The sequence below is a fragment of the Chlamydotis macqueenii genome, chromosome 5 (genome assembly GCF_036417535.1).
Source record: "Chlamydotis macqueenii isolate bChlMac1 chromosome 5, bChlMac1.mat, whole genome shotgun sequence".
Taxonomy (NCBI): Eukaryota; Metazoa; Chordata; class Aves; order Otidiformes; family Otididae; genus Chlamydotis; species Chlamydotis macqueenii.
In genome coordinates, this window is record NC_141560.1 from 27,304,918 (window position 1) to 27,312,668 (window position 7,751).

The 7,751-nt window shown below is 48.9% G+C and overlaps 1 long non-coding RNA gene across 1 annotated transcript; it reads right to left on the reverse strand.

Moving 5' to 3' along the window:
- Positions 1 to 602: 602 nt before the first annotated feature.
- On the reverse strand, positions 603 to 7,751 carry LOC147600527 (uncharacterized). The gene is made up of 2 exons (XR_015258750.1): positions 7,597 to 7,751; positions 603 to 1,318 (listed from the first exon to the last, which is right to left on the reverse strand). It is a non-coding gene; the product is annotated as an uncharacterized LOC147600527 (long non-coding RNA).

A 7,751-nucleotide genomic window follows, 5' to 3' on the forward strand; every position in this document is an offset into this window, starting at 1 on the left:
TACTCAAGGAAAATCAATTAATTATAAGCTAAAATACTGAACTATGAGGTATGGCCACTGGGAATGTAGTACACAAACTTATTTGACAGTTACACTGTGGGGATGGTAATCTGTAGCAGAAGAGTGGAGGAAACCGGTTGGGGGGAAATAATCTCTAAAATCAGAGAGTGTCGATACTGAAAAGCTTTTTCGTTAGTTGCAAGGGTTGGATCCAGCTGAGCTGAAGGAAATAGTTGGGGGTTTTTTTTGTGATCAATCCATATTGAATCCCTTGTGCAGCAAACAGCTGTAGAAAGGTTTTGTGGAATTAGTATTATAAATCACACATTCAATCCCTTTATGAGTGTTGAAAGCATTGTCATTCATCTAATCACTATATCCTATCTTTGATCCATAACAAATATGCACACCCAGCTCTACTAATCTCCATTATGATTGTGAGATATCTGTATTTGTCAGTACTATACCAGCAGAAATAGTTAAAATTTTTCTTCCTCCTACGATTTTGAGCTTTGCTCTTTTTTTCTCTCCCAAGTGAAACACATTCTTTAAATAATTACATTTCTTTCATAATTCAAAATAAAAATAAATGAAAAGTTGGAAACAAGTTGGAGCCCTTTTATTTAAAACCATATTTATAACGAGAAAATAATTACAATGAGAAAATTGTTTGGTCTTGAGTGATCATGAATCCCAGACTCATTTTTTAGTATTACGTGACTGTGCTGTTTCCAGGTATGTGCCACTTTATTATATAGCCCAAGAGAAATTACATGAGTTACTTCTAGAAGCCCATCACACATAGCCTTTATTATAGGCACAAGGTCAGAGACACTCCTGGCTTTGAAGAAGGCTGTAAGCAATAAACGGAGAAATTACAGCTAAACACCTGCTGAAGTCTTTGCTGGGCTCAGCCCTTTACTTGCTTTAGTTCTAAAATTTGATCATATTATCTCTGCTCTCCATTGTCTTTCAGTTAATACGGCAGATTTTCCAGTCGACTGTTCCAGTCTAACTCTTCTGTTCTCTTAGGACAACACCTTGACATATAGATGTAGATAGATAGTGTGTGTTTGTAGATCTCATAGGTTTCACAGCTGAAGACTCAGTGTTGGGGGACATAGAAATGCCATTTAATCGCAAGAAAAATCTTCACATTTGATCAGTTTCTTCAGCAAAAGGAAATGCCCTGCAAAGACTGAGGAGAGGTGTCTGCGGAGGCTGAAGTTCCAGCTGCCTCTAAGGGTAATGTTAAAAAAGATTTAAAGGATTTCTGGCACAGGATGGATGGTGAAGGGAGTAATCCTAGATATTGATCCTGAAAAGAGGAAAAGGATTGTTTGTTCAGTGGGTAATAGGAAAGCCACCTGATCCAGCTATGAAATTGTTGGGATGGAAGAGAGGATCTCTCTCTTTTGGAGGAACTGAAGGAAAGGTCAGGTGTTGGATTCCCTCCCAATCATCCCGCCTTAAGTCACTACCTAAAAATGAGTAAACCTGAAACCACACGCACTGCAGAAATACTTTGGCAGCTGCCTTGTTGGCTGGGGAGGGGTGGAGGAGGAATGAATTAAAACTGATTCTTCCTTGTCTCACCAGTAGCCGCACAGAGAGCTGAGCCCACATGAGGGCAGAAGGGAAGGCATGTGGTGAGCTAAGTGACCTTCCTGATATCGTTCCCTTAAATCTGCTCAGCAGGGAGATTCACCCTTGAAATGCTTGAAGCAGCAGCAGAAGCTTAGGCCAGCTGCTGGGAGGACCAACCGCTCTCCAAAATACTGAACAGCTGCTGCCCCTGAGGAGTCCTAAAATGTTACTGAATCCAGACCTTCCTCTATTTTCCCATAGATGCTGGTTGATTATCCTATTTTATGGGTCTTGCTTATGATTTTAGGGTGTTACCAGCCGATACTCATATTCTCACATTTCAATGTAAAACTATGTGATGTGTTACATAGAGCCTCTGGGCATCCTTTTCCAGGGCAAACATAATTTTTGCTATATGCAGGTTAGTGTATGTCCCCTGATGGAGTATGTGTGTTTGTGCTGCCACACATCCCACAATTGCTGGCTGTCCATGTTAATACAGCTCAAGAAAATGTGCAGTTAATGCAGCCTGAATTAATTTATGCTCTAGGAACAGCAAGATGGGTAAAGCTGTGGAACTGCTCCCTGGGGAGGAGTTTAAATAAGTCAGCCTTAATTTTGTACATTTGATTCTTCAGAGCTGAAGCCAGCCAAGAAAGCCTTTTATGATGGATACTGGTCTCTCCCAATGCTTTTCCGTAAAACTGCTGTGGAGACAGAGGCAGGGAAATAAATAATTCCTTCCTGGGAAAATGAGAGCAGAGCAAACAATTTGAAAATATGGTGCTATGCAGTGAAAGAAGGGTAGCATTCCTTTGCTTTCCAGCACTCAAAATCCAAATTAACAAACCAAGACCACCTTCTGCATAGGAGGGTCAGTTTGCAGAAGAACTGGAGTATTATATTGGCATGAATCTCACAAGCAGTTGATCACCTTTGCATCTCTTGTCCAGTACAGTGGTGTTTGGTTTACATCGGTAAAACAGATGTTCTTGGGGAGAGACCAATGCAAGTTTTGGAGAAGCAAGACTCGTGAAGAGTGAAAATAACTTTTGTTCAACCTGCAGATATTGTTGAAGGGGAAAAAAAGAGAAAAAGGCAGACTTTGGTCCTGAAGTCATTTGGACAACTTTAACAAAGAAATAATTCTAGGATTCATGCAAAAGTGTCTTTCCTACCAATCTTTGTTTCTTATACTGGTTTGTATAGATTAACTGCACTCACTGTCTTAGTTTGCTTTCTTGCTTTCTCATATGTGTATTGCAAAAAAAAAAAAAAATCTGTATATTTTCTGAAATACCTTTTTTGCAATTTGGGTGAGATTCTACAAAGTTAGTGTCATTGGCGTATTTGTGTTTATCTCTGCATAATCGAATTCCCGTCTCCTCTAATACTGTTTCTTCCATGCCATCTTACTGCAGTTACTTTAAAACAAAACAAACCACACAAAGCTTTCAAAAAGATACTGAGTAATCACATAAGAATTGCCACACTGATTGAAATAAATAAGAGAAGTGTTTCCATTTACGTTTCAGTAAATCACAACATAAATAAAACACCCAGTAACTGAAATAAATACCTACATCGCTGCTCTCGAGTCAAATTAGAAATACCAAGTGCATTTATTTTTACATAAAGTAAGTAAGACACACTTGGTCAGTCACGCACTGAAGTGTGGGCATCCTGCCAACTGGAGTTCTGCGTACACGCATCTAGCCTTACTAGCAAAAATAAAGTTATAGTGTGCAATGGGTCGTGATTTACCTAGTTAAGAACTATTTTTTACAGCAAAGAAAAAGTAAACAAGAAAATAGAGTCTTCTTTACTCTTATCTCTTCCACCCTCGGATACTAACTTATTTGTAGTTTTTCGTTTTGTTATTTGTGCTTCTTTTTCCTTTAACTGTGTATATATGAGTATTCTGGGGGAGGGAAGTATTTTTTTTTTTATGTCAAGAGTGTCGCTCTTGACATAAAACATGCTGAATGATGCCTAGAAAAATGAAATGCAATGAATTGCAATGAAATTTAAGAAATAAAATAAAATAAAATAAAATAAAATAAAATAAAATAAAATAAAATAAAATAAAATAAAATCCGGCAACGGAAAGTCGCTCCTGCTACAGTGTCTCCAGGGCTTCGTACGGCGCCCGTGAAAGGCGCACCCCGAGTGTGACCCGTGAGGGCCTGGCACCCTCGGTAGCGCTCCCGGTGGGTCGGGGCCTGGGGAGAGGGGACCGGACGCTGCGCTCCACCGGCAGCAGCGCGGCACCTGCCCGGGCTCCCGGCCGCTCCGGAGCCCCCTACGCCCGGCGGAGGCGGCTGAAGGGGCGGAAAATTGGAGGCCGCGCAGCAGACAGCGGGGAGGAAGGGCCCAGCGGGAAAGGGGTGCGAGCCCCCCGCCGCCCCCCCCCACCCGCCCCTGTCCGGTTCGTCCAGACGACGGGTGCCGAGGAGGAGGAGGGGGTGCAGAAAGAGTAGCTCCCTCCTACCTCAGGTCGGTCGGGAGAAGGGGGTCGCTTGGCTGTGATGGTCCTTGATAGAAGTTCACGCAGAAAAGGCCCCAAAGCGGGTGTTGACCCCACACGGGGCCCTCACCTGCCCCGGCGCTGCTCTCGAGCGAGGGGGTGGTAAACGCCACCTTACCGCATTGTACCGGGGCCGGGGGATGCTCCGGGCAGCGGGGGGGACCCCGCCGGCTCTTCTCATTGCGGGCTCAGCGGCAGGAGCGCAGAGCCAGGGCGGCTCTGTCTGGTTGAGAGGGGGACCACGAGCACCCCGGCTCCGCCGCCGTCTCGTTGGGCTCCCTCCGGAGCGAGGGGTGCTCCTGGCAGTCACCGCCCGGGCTCCCACCCGTCCCAAGGACCTGGCTCTGGGCAGCGGCGCCTTCCCACTCGAATACTCTTTGGGGGGCGGGGAGGATTCTGCGTTGGAATCAGATGTGAAGAGGGATCTCCCACCGTCGGGAGGGATGGATAAGGCCAGGGAGAGGGCGGGAGAGGCTGAGGGGTCCCACGGCGTTTGAGGTGACCCGTAGCGCAGGGTTGGGCCCGCCTGGAAAGCCGGGTACCAGCGACCCCTCTGCAGGAGACGGATCCGGGGAAAAGGAAAGGAAAGGCGGGTGCACAGTGAGAAGCAGGGGAGGCATCCTCATGCGGAGAACGCCTGGCAGCTCCTTCCCGAGCCGCACATCTGCCCCGCACAGGCACTGCCGAGAGATTCCCGGCCGGGAGACGGTGGCTTTGGGATAAAATCAAACAAGACTCTCCAAGTTAAACCGAAGGGGTGGCCGGCAGACGCTGCCCCTGCCAGGGGAAAAGTCGCTCTCACGCCGATGCGAACTAAATCAGCTCTTAGGAGTTAAAGCCCCCGCCAATTCCTACGGCCTCCCGCCCTACGCGTGGGACAGTACCTGCGGGCGGCGCTCCCGAGCAGCGCTGGGTAAGGAGCCCCGACGGGCTCCCGGGCCGTGCCGGGTCCCCGCGTGCGCAGCGCCGCGCCGGTGCCTGCTCCGGTCCCCACGGCGAGGCCGAGGGTCTCTTCCCACGGGCGAGTGAGTCCTCTCCACCCGGCCTGACAGCCAGGATCCCGCAGGGATGCGCTTCCCGCAAAGCAGTCCCTTGCTGCGTGGTCTTTGCGGGGCACAGCTCTCCCTCCCAGCGCTGGTAACACGGGCTCCCGTGGACGTCCTGCCTCCACTCCACCCCCTCTCCCCCCTCAAACCACACACACATACTTTCCTCTTTTAGGTCAGTTATTATGAGACCCTGCTCCCGTTTAGATGGGGAAAATACAGCCCACCTCAGCCTGCGCTTTCATCCAGGCTGCACAAACAGCTCCCCTGGGGAAAATAATAATAATAATAATAATAATAATAATAATAATAATAATAATAATAATAATAATAATAATAATAATAAAAAGCAGCTGGTGTAAAGCTGGGTCAGAAACTGGTGCTACTCTAACCGGAGCTGGAGAAAGGTTCGTGTAAATGGGGCCAGGGCTACCGTCCTGGAGCTCAGCAAACGCACAAGCAGCTGAGCGCATCTGGAGAGCTCCCGCCTGCTCTCACGCGTCTTCCATCCCGTCCTCCTTCCCACTGAGCCTGCTGCAGAGGGTGCGGACAGCTCACCCTGGGCTCTCGGAGCATCCACGCAGAGCTCCGCAGGGGCTCAAGTGCGGGTCGAGGGCAACTACCGAAATCCACCTTTTTTTTTTTTTTTGTTTTCCCTCCTGTGGCCGTGGGCAGAGCCGTCAGGACCCTTTTATTCACAGAGGGAAGGCTTTTCTCCATCGGAGCTGCAACGCAGCCACCTGGGCTGAAGGGAATTCCCAGCAGCGGCTGGCTCTGCCTCGGGCTTCTGTGCACCCAGCCGAAACGCGCCCTGAGGAGCCCGCCCGCGCTCTCACCTCTGGGAGCAGCCTTAGAAGGGAGCCGAGCCCCAGCCGCGGCCGGACAACAGGAGGCGCTGCGAGTTTGCACAACCCCCGGCCCTTCCCTCCCCTCCCCGGCCTGTCCCGGCCGGCGGGCATCCTGGCGGGGGCGTCCCGAGGGGGCGGCCGGCCCGGAGAGCGACCCTGCGGGGCGCCACGTCCGCTCCGCCCAGAGCAACGCCTCCATACCAGCGACCGAAGAGCGTGGCCAGCTTCGTGCCTGCTCTTTTTTCTTTTTTTTTTTTTTTTTCCTCCAGGTACGGAGCGGGCCCTGCATGGGCCACCCGCCCGGCGCCCCGGCGGGTGTTGCTCCCGCGGGGCTGGGCTGTGGGGAGCGGGGCCGCACCGCCCCGAGGTCACCCGGCGGGAAGGCACCACCCGCGGGGCCCCTGGGGCCGCTGCCCTCCCTCGCAGCCTCGCCGCATGCGGGGAGGTCTGAACGGAGCCCAGGTGCTGGAATGAACAAGGCACCACCCAAGGGTCTCTATTTTCAGACGTACAGACCGCTTCCTTTTGGGAAAGAGGGAAGGTGCCTGCACGAAGACCGCAATTTTGATATCTCTTAGATTTTCCAATGGGGCTTGTTCCAGTTTCCATGGGTGTAGTTTGACCATTCGAGAAAGCAGGGTTTTAATCCAGTGCTTTTATCTATTTTATTTCCTTCAAGATACATTTTCATCCCTTATTCTCGTTTGCTGATTCCAGAGTTTTGTTTGTTTCAAGGATTTGACTTAATTCTGTTGCCAGGTTTAAAGAAAGAAGGACGAGGAGGGAAAGAACAAAGACAGGGATAACAGAAAATGCATTTAAAGGACAAGTTAAAACATATTTGTCAAGGCAGACATATGCTATACCTCGTCATTTGAATCGTGGGTCTCTGCATAAGAAACTTTTAAATCGCATTTGTGAGGGTGACGTTTTCGCAGCTCATCGAGGACAAATCACTGTGGAAGCAGCTGTGACCCTGCTGGGCGGCAAACACACCAGGCAGAAATTCAGACCCAGATGTGTATTTGAGTTTGTGTGGTATGACAGGCAAGCCTTTTTGAAAATCCCAATAAACTTTATTTCCCCTTCAAATTCCCATTGCCTGGAAAGTTATTTGGTTTTGGGGAGGGGGTTGGTTGGTTGTTTGGTAGATTGGGGTTTTTTTGTTTTGTGTTTTTTTTTTTTAACTATCAGGCGATAGAAATTCCAGTAGCTGGGTAGGAACAAATTCATAAAGGACAGAGCAGAGAAACCTAAAAAAAGTCTGTGGTCTTAACACAAGCTCGAAGAGCTAGACAGGGCAGGAGCAGAAACGGAAAATGCTCGATCCGCCTGCACAGACTGGGAGATTCCCTCTATAATAATAAAGAGCGTTGTCCAATGTCAATTTGTTTTATCAATGGTGCCCCTTTTTGCCTTTTACCAGCCTATGTAGATTCCTCCTCCCCTGTTCTTTGCGATAAATGAGGTTAATGAGCAAGAAGTTGGTAATAAGATGCCCGCTACTTACTGTTGCTGCTCCTGGGTGTCTGGCACCACAGAAGGCTTCTTTCCACAGTAAAGATATAAAATGGTTCCAATGACTCACCTGATGTTTGCCAAGTGGAGGTTAATATTGGCGGATCCGCGTTCAAGCCTCTGTCCAGGCTGAACCAGGTTACCTGCCGTGTTATGTCTCAGCGGCGTGACTCACACGGTTTCTAAACGCAAAGCACCAGAAAAGCAGTGTCACCGTCCACACAG